The sequence below is a fragment of the Microplitis mediator genome, chromosome 4, assembly GCF_029852145.1.
Source record: "Microplitis mediator isolate UGA2020A chromosome 4, iyMicMedi2.1, whole genome shotgun sequence".
In the NCBI taxonomy this organism is placed as follows: Eukaryota; Metazoa; Arthropoda; class Insecta; order Hymenoptera; family Braconidae; genus Microplitis; species Microplitis mediator.
The window spans coordinates 12,784,018-12,797,808 of NC_079972.1; the positions used below are offsets into that span (position 1 = coordinate 12,784,018).

Here is a 13,791-nt window from a genome sequence, read left to right on the forward strand (position 1 = left end):
CGCTGACCCACTGTACTGATTAACTAATCTCGGCAATTTACCTTCTCTTCCGTCACGTCATTATTTATAGTTTAACTTTTATATTTTTTTTTAAATTCAAACTAAAGGCTTTAGAAAAACTCTCTTTAAAAATGAATTTTATGATGATAAATTACAACTGCAACTGCATTTTATGATTTAAAGAGGAAATAATTATCTTCTTTTACTCGCATACAACTTCCTGAAGCTTAGATTGATATAATCAATAAAAAATTATATAACATAAATAAAAATGTTTAACAATTGACATTTGTAAGTTAAATTTTAATTTAAAAGTTATCTTATAATTTATTTTTTATTTTTTTACATCGTATTAACTTTTAATTTTTTATTTTTATTGTGTTTTAGATTTTTTTTTTTAACTATTCAATGGAATTGTCTGTTATTTACCACAACAGTATCCTTTTCCTGGCTCCTATTAACGACGTAACTACGTGATATTAAAGTTCCGGCGTTGCAGTTATGTATTTTCAATAATATATATATATATGATATATTAAATATGCGAATTGCGTGTATTTACAAGAGCTTAATGACATTTTTTTTTATTTAAATATAGACAAAAGAAAACTCGAATGTGTAAAATAATAATTAATTAGATGATGTAGAAAAAAATAATAATAATCACAGAAACACATCAGCTAAATGTTATTATAGAAACTATATATATATGTATATATGTATATATTGAACTAAACGATTCAAGTCCCATTAGTTGTTGTTTCTGTTTCCGTTTAGAGTAACATCCAGTGGCTCGTCCATGGACCTCGTGGCAGGACTGAGATCATGCTGCGGTTCACTCGTAAGATGATGATGGAACATCGGTGGTATTTGCGGATGACGTGTGGGCATTGGTGTTTTTATAGTAAGATCCATTTCAGATTCTTGGGGTCTGTCTCCTGGTGCTAAATCAACTTCAATGTCAGTTGGCGAGGCTGAATTTCTCGGTGATCCACAACCGCATTTCACTCTTTCTGGTGATTTATCGCAACTCACTGGGTACCTGATAAGTTTAAATTACACATTATTGGTATCCTGGTTTGTTGAAACACCGACGTGTGTGTAAAGTAAATAAAGATTATGGTGATGCGAGGTAATGAAGAAGATTAAAATTACCCGTGGGGTGGCAGGATCCTGTAGTCTCGGCAGATTTGATGGTTCGGATTATCAGGAAGCTTGTCCGGCGATCCCGAGGTTATTTGAGGCGGCGAAAGACCAGCAGAAGGCGGTGGAGTCAACGAATCGGATCTTTCAACTCCTGGAGCTGGTGGAGGTCGGAGAAGAAGTGGTGCGGCACTTCCTAGACCTAGACAACGCATTCTCCAGGCGTCTTGGAGAAGCTGAAGCCGCGCCTGCTTCCTCCATTTGGCTCGACGATTTTGGAACCACACCTGGATAAAAGTAAGTAATTAATTAATATATATTTTAAAAGTGTTATTTAAATATATGATAATTAAAATGTACCTGAACTCGTGCTTCCGACAGGGAAATCCTGAGGGCAACTTCTTCACGTAAAAACACGTCAGGATAATGAGTCTTCTGGAAGAGAGACTCGAGCTCTTGGAGCTGCTGAGGGGTAAACGTCGTACGGTTGCGTCTCTGCGTCGAAAAAACAAGTAAATAAATTAAATAGAAGTATGTCATTATATTTTTAATTAATTACTAATTTTAAAACTACAACTTATATATTTTTCACTTTTATTAATCATAAGTTTATTTAAATTCACTGATCAACACTTCAGGATGATGATGATGATGACGTTTAAGTAAAGATGGAAAAGAAACGTACACTGACCTGACGCCGTCGGCCGAACATGTACTCGGTAAGAAGATCAGCTTGCGGTCCAAGTGGTGATAAATAAGGTCCAGCCATACTTGCAATTTTTAAAATTCACTTATCACTTACAGAACTCAAATAACAAATGAAGAAAAACATAAAAGAAAAAACTTAAACTTCCGGAGTTTTTATCAAGATAAAATAACAATTAACTGAAAATGATTTAGAGAAAGTTTATCAACTTTATCACGAAGGAGCATGAGTTGATAAACATAAGAAATTTGTTAGCGGTCCAAGTGATGATGTGAGACTGAACGAATCTGCGCCCTCGAGTGATAGTCAGCATCCCTCGCGACGTTGAAGGTTCACTCGGGGGTTGCGCAGTATGTCATTGGTTGAGTTTCCCACAGAGGCGGTTCTCTTGGTGGATGAGCCCACCACCCTCTTTGCTACTGGAGCATCCTCGAGAGAGAAGAAAACTCGAAGCAGGACAATGAATACCAAGCACATGCAAATCCAATACTATATAGTTATATTATTTGTCTGTATATATGTAATATGGTTTTAAAAGTGAGAAAGAGACCGAGAACATGGAGATGAGGGTGGCTCGCGTGCTTTTACTTTATAAGGGTAGCCAGTACCATTACCACCACCACCGCCACTACCATCACCACTTATACCTTCAAATCATTGTCTTCCTGGTGCCCCCCCCCCCCTCCCCATATTATTCGTACATCTTTGCTAAGTTATTTCCATTCGATTGTGGCTCCAATTCTTCCCCATTAAACTTTCCTTTTATCTTCTCCTTCTTCTTTCAAATCCGACCGAAAAAAGAGAAGAAAAAAATTTTTTAAAATCCCACATGGAAAATTATCTCACATTTTCACCAGCTAATAAAATCTCACCCGCGGATGGAGAGATGAATTAAAATTTGTTAATAATTTCTGGTGGACAAAGAATAAAAATGACAATAGATCTGAATACAAATGAAGTTGAGTTTTATAGACGGGGTAGAATTTAGTGTCTCACTCGCATCATCATCGACAAAAAACCAAGCAGAGTTAGTACGTAAAAAATAGGGGGGTGGTGGAAGAGGCGGCAGCGGAGGTGGTTGTAGTGGGACGAGAAAGTTGGGCTGGGGAAGAAGCGCACAACGCAATCTTTTTAATTATGAGAACGTGGCTTTGTATTTCATGTTTGTTTTGTTGTCAGCGCGCTACTCTATTCGGCTTTTTTTATATTATAACGTGGCGCGGGAGGCTGATGGGTCAGGGGCGGAGGGAAACGACCGGGAGAGTAACGAAGAGAAGGAGAGCGAGTAAGTGAGATAGAGAAGAAACAGGGGGTAGAAGAGTGAGTTGAAGCCAGGGTGAGATTGCTTTAGTAATGAATTACATGGCTTGGGGCTATGTGCCTCTGTCTGATGCTTCTCTCCCGACCACCGCTACCACCGCTGTTTCCTGGACTCTCTCTCTGACTTTATTTCTATAACTCTGTAAATAACGTACATATATTTTTAACTTTGTTCGTATGTTCCTTTATAAGCATAACTCTGAGAGCTTTCCATACATATATAAACATATATACCTCAGTTTTATGCTATTTCATTTGTCAGAAATTTGTGCACCAGTTACATGATGTCATTCCACCAGCTCTTTGCTGTAAAATTTAATTTCCTCAATTCGTTATTTTTATTTTATTTCGTTTACTTGCTACCAGATCTCCGACCGGACGATATTTTAAAAAATAGTTTTTGATATTTAAATTTTTTTTTCATGGATTTAAAAAAATGCGGGAAAAGTTTTGAAAGTAAGTCAGGTGAAGACAGATATAAACACATCAAAGCCCTGGCAACACTATTGTTATAATGGAATCAAGATCGCCATTGATTGAGAAATACAATGTCGCCGCCCCAAAACGCCCTGGTCTCTCTTTTTCTCTCTCTCTTCTTGGGACATTATTAATTCCCTTGTCAAAACCTCACAACTATACCCCATTGCAATGCGCCACCGCGAGATACCCGTTCTTTACTTTCACCCCCTCAATGATGCTTTTGCTGCACGACTTGCAATCGTTTAATTTACTTCTGCCACGCCCATTTACTTTCTTATTCCCTCAAGATGAAATTAAAATATACAACTTCTTAATCAAAATATAAATAACAACAACAATAAACAATAATTACAAAAAAAGGGAACAAGTATTTTAGTTTTTTGTCAAAAAAAAAAAAATATGAATTTTGAATTATCAATACAATTTTAATTAATAAACGGAACAATTAACACGTGTGTACTTTTTATAAATTTAAAAAAAAATTAATTATAGTACAGAACCAACTGGTCCCACGCGTATTTCAATCTCATATTTTTAAAAATAAAATAATGCGGCACATGGTCACGGACATGGATTAAATCTTGTGATTGTGATTGCGCTAAACCTAAACAATAGCTTATACCCATTGACTATAAAAACCTACCACGTTTTTTTTCAGTCGTCCCGTCTAGTCGATCCATCAGCGGGTGGTTACACTCCCACTTTTTCTTCCTCTTTTTCTACATCACAATTTTTTTTTTTTTTATACCAACACGTATTCTTCCGCCCCAATTCATTCATCCTCTGGATTAATTGACTTTTTCCATACTCGTTTACATACATTTAGTATACAAACATCCATATATATATATTTATTTATTAAACTACGAATATTCTTCAGCGGTAATACCCACTAGTAGACTAAGTAGTATAAGCAAATCTCCAGACCTACGGGATTTGATTAAAAATTTTTTATCAAACTCACTTGTATTGTCTTTTCAGATTAATCCATCAAATTTACGATGATTGGTACCGTACTCGAGGATAGATTAATAAAAGAGTGAAGGAAGAGTTCCGGTATCTGGCATTTTGTTGGACGTAATTTAAAATTTTGCGGGCTTATGGTATTATTTGGCACGTGACACACACATGCACATGTATGATGACTTGATGACAAAGATGACACGAGACGTGTTGCATATGAGCAAAAGAGAAATTTATATAAATTTTGTGGGTGTAGCGAGAGAATTTATCTCGGTTAGGACGAGGACGCTGCCAGAGACGCATCGGCGGTGGTAAAGGGTAGTCGGGGGATGAGAAAACATTAATCTAGGCATGTTTTGTAATCTCCGACCGCAGTCTATCTGCTTTTACATTATATATATACATATTTAAATGTATTTGTGCATGTATATATGTATATAAATGCTACATAAATGCATGTAAATATAACAAGAGCAAGTGAATCAGTGTGTATATGCTGGTTTTGTAGTTTATTATTGTGTGCGTGTTGGCATATAATGAAAACGCTGTTATTGCTTGGCTATAGAGTACTCACAATGGGCTCGAAATACATAAATTTAGAGAAGAGAGAAATATGTCTCTCAGCATTCGTTCATTTTTCGTTGTTGCTTTATTTATGTGGTATGGGTACGAATATATATACTGAATTTATATGTATATATGTAAAAGTGAGAGCGTGAGCGAGAGAGTAAGCAATGAAATTACAAAGCGCGAACATTGAAGTATACCAAGATTAATATTTCAACTATCAAGATGTATATGCAATGATATATTTATGTAGTATTTTGTCAGATGACAGTGAAGTAGCAATTTCATTAATTGAAATTTATGTTTAAGTAATGTAAGAATACAAATATGATGAAGAAAAAAAATAGGAATGGGGAGTAAACAACTTGGTAATTTTTTTGTTCACAGGAAGATTGGCTGGTTACACCGCCAAGAAGAGATAAAGAGTATAATCAATGAAAATGGTCCGGGTGAACAATTGTCGTGTGACAAAAGGCTCGGGCATTTTTTTCGGCTCCTCAGTTTCATTTACCATGTAATAATGCAAATGAAAGAAAATTCTGGGGTAGCGCCGAGACTGCTGAGTTACGAGTATGAGAACGAGAAGAAAAAGGAAAGACTTGGGAAATATGCTTGGAGGTCCAGAAAATGCTGTACAAGGAGACTTGAAGAGCACAAGACACGATATTTATTTTGCCTCGGTTGCCAAAGATGTAGAAAGGAGAGAGAAGGGGACAAATTTCTTGGCTGATTTGTTTGGACAAAAGTGCAGTTTCACACACAATCCGTCTGGTTGAGACGGAAATAACTTTCTCTATTCCTAAAGTGCATATACCGGTTTAAGTTGGTACAGTAAATAAAAATTAATGTGAAAGCTTTTTTTTTTTTTTGAAATTTTAATAATTTAAGTAGTCAACTCATTATTTATTTAATTTATTTTACTTATACAGTACATATATATATTTTTTTAATTATTTTATTTTAGGTACATTCCGGTCGTGATAAAAAATGTACACAAAAGTATTGTTATGATAATGAAAATTTTCTTTTCACGAACGTTAAGTTAATGAGACAAAAAAAAAGTATAAGAGAATAGAGGAAATAAAAAAATAAAATTTTTTTCTTGAATTTTAAAGTTGTCTTCTGAGTGCACCTATTCTTCTTACAATACATTATTACCGAGTCGACGAGTAAAACGAGTAGAGGACGTTTTAGGTGGTGTCACGAGTTCCTAAACTCGACGGGTGTACAAAAGACAACGAGTAGCAGTCAGTGTTTGGGAAACGTTTTCTATCATCGTGTCGCTGGTTGTTTATCGAAGCAGTACCATCACCAGCAGATCTTGTCGGTGAGATATCTTTATTATATATATGTACATGCATACATACATTTACTCACCCGCTGTTTAGTTGTAGCTGTTGGAGGTATCACCAAGCGAGCTGGATATGGGCTTTTAACAGAAGTACTAAGCGGAACTACACGCGCGAACACCTTCCGGGCACATTTTTTTCTTCTTTATTTTTCCACTGCCACCAGAGTATAATATAGTAGTAAACCTATGCAGATATATACTACTGAGCAAGGCTTCTTTTTTACTTCTGCCACAGTGATTTTGTCAGCCAGGCACGTGGATGATCCGTAGCAAAGGAGCCTCGGCATAGCTTCTCATTATCATTATTACATGCTGAAGACATGTGACTACATACGTACATATCGCAAGATACGCATATATAAATGCGTGAAATGGCAAATACAAGGGCCGGAAACAATGAAATGTAGACAGTATATAATGTATAAAGATATGTATTCATTTTTTGTCTCGCATAGTGGTCTTTTGTCTTTGAACAAAAAAAATAATAATAATAATAATTATTATTTTTTTTCTTTATTCCTCTTAATTGTAAACTTATTTTTTTTATTTTTATTCCAAGATTTAAAACATTAGTCTAATTACTTTTACTCTGGAATCAAACATGCCGATAGAAAATGGAGACATGTTTATTTAGCGATATATAAGTGACATCCTGAGCTTTTATAAAGTCCGAGAAGGCGGTCCCTCAGCGCGGTCGAATGCACATACACTAGGGATAAGTTTATGTATATGTATAACCCAGAGGTTTACTCACACATCACTGCATGTATACATATGATGGCTAGAGAGCCAGGGAGTAAAGTAAGAGGGATGATACTGTATGCGATTAAAGTGTATAAACCCGTGTAAGAGAAAGTAAGCACTGGCTGAGAGAAACTGAAGGGTGTACATAATATACATATATGTGTATGTGTACTTTGAGCAGTGGTAATGCGACTAAATGAATCCACTAACGGGGTTGGTTTTGCCTAGATGGTAATGGTGGAAGGGGTAATTAAAACCACCCTCGTGCAGAACCACCAAGCGAGATAGATAAGCCCACTACTGAGTGCTTCGGTACTCTCTCTTCCTCTCCCTCTTTCTCACTAAAAAACTTTCAACTGTTCGTTTTTCCGTATCATTTTATTTTATTTACTTCATTAATTAATTAATTTTCTACATTCAATCGCAACCGCTGACTACTCATTTATTTTTTTTAAATTTATTTTACTAATTAATTAAATAATATTTTTAAAATAAATAATAATTAGCAAGCTGTAAATAAAATTGTGTATGAGGTAATTATGGGTAAAAAAAATTAATAACCGGCTATTGAAATAATTTACACAATAATTGATGAATAATGTTGACGAGGTATTACATTTTTTTATTTTTATTGTCACAGAAATGGAGGAAACAATATTTTTCCCATGAGAATTTGTTGACATAAAATACCGGCTCGAGATTTATGAAGGTTCAGTACACAGAATACTCTGAGGCATCAGCGACTACCTCATAAATGGAACTAATTACAGTGATCAACGACGCCGTCCGGATGCATATATAATTTAACATTCATTACACACAGACATTTATATAAGTATATTTATATATTTATATGTTATAGACCTACAGACTATTGCATTTATGCTGTATGTACATGTATACTTGTACATATGCGTATACGTGTCTCGATGTATTTATTGTTAGCGGAAAAAGAAAAGAAAGAATGAAAAAAAAGAAAAAAAAAAGTAAATCCCCGGGATGTGCCTTTGTGCATCCCCGACAATTGTTAAACTCTTCTCCAGTACGGAGAATTATATCGTTTTCTCGTTAATTAGGATGCTAATTACCAGCAATTAATCACTGCTACCCGTTTATTTCGGTGAGTCCATTCAAATTCCTGTATATGATACATCAGTTCAATGTAATTATTTGCGTATCCCGCAGACGTAATTGATGCATGATGTAATTTTTAATTAACAGCAATTAATTAGCAGCTGATAGTAATAAATTTTTAACGATAAATAAATTTTTTTGTTTTCAGGTCGATCTTGAGGGAGGTCAAGCGAATCAATGAAAGGTATTAGAAGGTCTTAAATGGATACGAGAGATATTTTGCGATGGGGGATGGTAGCGGATGAGGCTGCCGTGAAAAGCCAATAGCGGTTTCAGCAGTAGCTTTCGGCAATGCCATAGAAAACGGATAGACGGTGGTTTTGGTAGTTGCGGCGTCTTCGGGAGAGGTAACTTTGCTGCTAAAATTCTCTCTACTTACTTCTTATATATACTCTTACTAAAACCATAGTAAATTACCTTCGGACTTGTTTGGATGTGTTTAATTACCGTCGAAATATCGTTAATTAGTCAGCCATTTACTTCATCGCATCGCGAATAAGGATACGCTGAGTATACATGTATATCTGCAGCACTACTTGGTGGTACTCTTTACCATCCTCGGCATCCGGTATTCAACTGGATAAAGTTTATCCTTTGCTTAAGAACAAGATGGAGAATGTGAAAGAGCCAGTTGCTGGTAGATATAGATAGGAGCTGCTGGATGAACGATGAGAGATTCAACTTCATCACGAGTGATCTCCTTAGAAACGAACCGAGCAACCAAGTGCTTTCTACGCTATCTCTCGTCTTATATCGTCTGCTTTCTTACTCTACTTCTCCTGAGTTATCCTTATATAACTCAATATTCTACGTCTTCACCCGCGCTCTTGTCTATTATATTCGAAAAACGTTTCTTAGTAAATACAATAATCTCATACAATATATATAAATTTAACAAAATTATATTTTATACTCTGTAAAAAATTGCTAGTGAACTCGGAGTGATTTTATTTGAATCCGATTTCAATCCGTCACTCGGAGTTTCGGAGTTTAAAAAAAAATTTCTCTGCATACGGAGTAAATAGGGAGTTGGCTTTTTTAGCTGAGTGATTTCGGAGTGATATGAATTTTATTTAAATCTGCATTCACTAGTTTTAATATTAAAATCAACATCTTTTAGAAGTGAATTTCACTCCGAAGCAGATTCACTCCGGATTTACTCCATTAATTTTTTACAATAAAAATGTGCGCTTTAGCCACCAAAAATTCCTTATTTTCACAAGACAATATTTAATACACAGAAAATAAATATTTCTTGGCGCAACAAATTTTTTTTCTGTGTATGAATTTTTAAAACTTAAATATTTTTTTAATCTGTCCAAACAGCGGATAAATATCATCAAAAAATTTTATTTATTCGTTAGAGTTGAGGGTTATTAAAAAAAAACCACAATCAAGTCAACAAGTCACATGAAACGTGATGACGCGTGTCCATAATACAGATGTCAGATGTCCTATGGTTGAAGCACGCTCTCAAAAACCCCCTGGGGCAAAGTAAATATAGTTGTCAAGCATAAATGCTTTAGTAATTAACCAAAACATCATCACCTCAAGTTTTTACACTTTATTGCAACGAAAAAAAACATAAATAAGTTTATTATTTAATGCGCATCATAAATTTAATTAACCAAATGTAATTGACAGGCAGGTTTATTCGCTGGTAGAATAATTGTTATAGGATTAAATAGAAGGTTGATATGGGATTAATTTGTTGATGAAGAACGGAATTGAATGAAGAGATTTAGGGTCGTGATTTGACTTTAGCGTCAATGAAATCACGTGCTGGGTTTCGGTTGACCCCAAACATTCAGCAGTGCGCCTATAAGATTAGTTTTACATTCAATGGATTTTGTATTCTGAAAAAAGTCATTGGGATGAAAGGGGATGCGATGACGGCGATTATTGTTATTATCATGTGATGATGCTTGGGAATCGGTGTATTAGTATACTAGTCTGATTGTTCCCCCGAGTATACACACATATGATGCCAAGCTGTATAGTCTTACATATGGGGGCCAACAACTCCATTACACGGTATTACTCTCGACTGAACGGACGCCTCGCCCGACTTCAAACGTGCAATCATCTTACATTCATAAACTTCTATCATATTCCCTTTGTTATTATTATTTTCATTCCATTTCTTAAAAAATTTATTCAGACAAAAAAACCATCCATTTGATTTATACTCGAGATTAATTTACTTTTATTCACTGGTATTACTATTAGTTTTTTATTTTATTTTATTTTGTTTTGTTGTTTTATAGATTATTTTAAGATGTGGGGGATTTAAAGTTTGCCGGGCGTTCTCTGGAGTGTGATGGTCCGTTATTTCCATCTCAATTAATATTTTAATCAAGCCTCTCTCGCTCATGGACAAGAGAAAATTTGTTCCGTTTACGTGCCCTCAAGCGTTCGTTTCTCTCGCGCGAGCCAATACAATGCCAGGATGCAGCCGTCCTTTCCTTCATTATAAACTTTTTTATAATATTTTATTTTTTATTATCAACTATTCAGTAATTTACTATTATATACACCATATATATATGTTTTTTTTCTTGTTAATGTTTTAATTACTGACAATTTTATTTTGCTTGCGGCAAATTAGTTATTTTAAATAAATAAATTTATTTATTTAGCAGACAAATGACCTGGAATAAATTACGAGCATGGAGACGAGATGATGAAGAGTCGATGAGAGGCTAAATTAGAGGCATGGACGTCTGAAAAATTCAGATAAAAGATGGAAGAAAGGCACAGAGGAGGTAAAACGAGCTGGGTAGCTACAGACACTAAGAGGAAATTCTAGCGAATCATAACCGACCGACAGTAAACAATGCCCATTGTCCAGCATATCATTTTCGGCACTCATTCCCCATTTCCTGTACCCCCCTCTCTTGCACCACTTCCTCGGTCTGCTTTTTTCCCCAGCTTCCAAAAGGAAACTCGCGAATTCGCTCGGCCGTTTCGCGCTCCGCGAATGAATGCAGTTCTCGGTTTTACTTTTTTCACCTCCAGTCTTCTTTGTATATATGTATATATCTATTTTTTTTTATCTACGTCGTATCCTCTATCTTCAGCGATTTTAGAGTCGTTGCAGTATCCTGGCCAGCGCGTTACACAATACCCTATTGTCTTTCTTTTTTTGTCATCCTGCTGGTACTTTTTAGTCGGCTGTATCGTCGCCATTATTTATTTTTCCTTATTTCTAATTTTTAAACCAATAATTTTTGTAATTTTCATTTAGTTTTTTTTTATTATTAAATTTTACAGTAATTGCATTCATTGGTATTAGGGGAAGGGGGGGGGGGCAAAGGGGGTAGTCTAGGCAAAACGGGGTACCCCCAAAATTTAATGAAAAAAAAATTTTATATTTTAAATGGTTTTTAAACATTCCAAAATCACTTCTGTAAATATAATTAAGCGTTACTTTGAATTTTTTTTGGTAAACTTTTTTAAAAATCAATTGTCAGTTGAAAAATATTAATGACGTTTGTTTTATGATAAAAACTATTAAAAATTTATTTTCTTCTTTTGTATCCAATAAACATGTAAAATATAATTTTTCTTCATGTAAATTACTTAAAAAAAAATTCAACTTAATCAAATTCGTTTAAAATCCAGAAATTTTTTTTTTACCTTTTTTAGGGGGTACCCCACTTTGCCCGCAGAAATGAAAATTTTTTTTTTTTCAACGGTAACTGAAAATTTCTTCTATTTACTTTGAATATCATTAAAAAAAAAAAGATTTAGCGTATTTGAGTTCTCGAAAACTTGGTATTTCCTTAAGTACCCCCTTTTGCCCCTCCTCTAAATTTAAAGCTAAAATTTTTCAGCGGCAGCTTTCGCGAATTTTTAAGATACAATTAATAACTCAGTGCGTTGCTACTTATAACTCTTGAGATGTTGATAATATGAGCTAATAATTTTTTATTTCTATGCAATAGTTGGAATAAATTTACAACACTAACCGATTTGAGCTACGGTAACACGAGTGATCTCTGGTAAAGTGCTCACAGTTGCCGTTAAACTGCGACGTCAAGACTTCTTAGTTCACCGTTCTTGGTCTTCTTCTTTGTACTCTGACGTTTATTATTTCTACCATTTGGCTGATTATACTAGAGAAACTGTTAATTATCCTGGAATTTTTCTACAACAGCTGCTTCTTGGATTGCATGCTGTCGCTCTTGAACTGTACACAGAAAAAAAAGATTTTTTAGCGCGAGAAATTTTTCTCGCCCCAAGAAAATTTCTGGTTTCAATTCAAATGCAAAAAACTTTTTTGGGTCAAGTAAAAATTCTTCCTTCAAGAAATACTTTTTTTCTGTGTAAAATAAATTTTTTTTTTAAATTTCTCGACTTGAAAATATCTTTCATTAGTTTTTAAATTATCGTAAATTTTCTACTTATTATTAACAATCCCCGGAAATGTTTTCTGTGTAATTACTCTATTATTTTTTTTTCTACTCTATTATCTTGTGTTCAGTTGATGTTTTTAAGTGATGCCTTTTATTATTATTATTACTTTTTTTGCCGACTTTAAAAGCACACAAATAAATTGAAGGAAGCTTTTAATTGATTGTCATCGAGCATGTAGACATGTACAAGTACGTAAGAGAGTAAGAGGAGGGCGAGAGTAAGGTACCAAGTAAGGAGAGCAAGAGAGAGGCATGTAGATGAATGCAAAGAATATTTTACGATTCGTCCATTAGCATTGCCGCAAATTTGCGACAAAGCGGAATCCATATTACTCGACATCATATCCCTCTATTTGTCTCTCGCTTGTGCTCTCTGTGTGTATCTTGTTCTGGTAACGTTTTAATACACGGCAAGTCGCGCCGACGCTGAAAGAGACGAGAGGCGGTCCCGCGAGGGTGGTGGAACAACAGGGTATATTATAACAATGCTATCCACTGCTCCACAATCGCATATATACAGGGGCCCGGCAATAGCCAACTGGAGAAAAGAGGAAGAATCGCATGCACCCTCTCAGCTCATTGTTTCCACGAATATCTACTGACTCCTAGGGGGGTACGAATACATCTTCAACATATGTACTAAAATACCATAATTCATAATCATAATGACAACAAAAAGTAATAATAAACATTAAACATTCATTGAAAATTTTAAATTAGCATTGTTCTGTTGCCGATCCCAAAAATCAGATATTGGAATAATTGGAGATATTGGAGAAGTAAACGATAAACTGAGTGTTTATCCTGTTCATTTTTTTAATTAAGTGTATGAAGCTTGTATTTGTTAGTTAATTAAGTGATGGTTTTTGAAAATTCGACATGCGTTTTAATTCGTCGAAAAGGTTCCGATAATACCGCTGGCTCGAAAATTAATGAATGCCGGTGTCTTTTTATGAAAAGTGGCC

General features: G+C 34.9%; 1 long non-coding RNA gene across 1 annotated transcript; it reads left to right on the plus strand.

Moving 5' to 3' along the window:
* Window positions 1-170: 170 nt before the first annotated feature.
* LOC130666412 (uncharacterized) lies at window positions 171-11,622 on the plus strand. The gene is made up of 12 exons (XR_008989671.1): window positions 171-291; window positions 388-1,095; window positions 1,170-1,440; window positions 1,525-1,655; window positions 1,782-1,862; window positions 1,948-5,492; window positions 5,567-6,005; window positions 6,144-6,506; window positions 6,568-7,807; window positions 7,915-8,394; window positions 8,557-8,755; window positions 11,048-11,622. It is a non-coding gene; the product is annotated as an uncharacterized LOC130666412 (long non-coding RNA).
* Window positions 11,623-13,791: the final 2,169 nt, after the last annotated feature.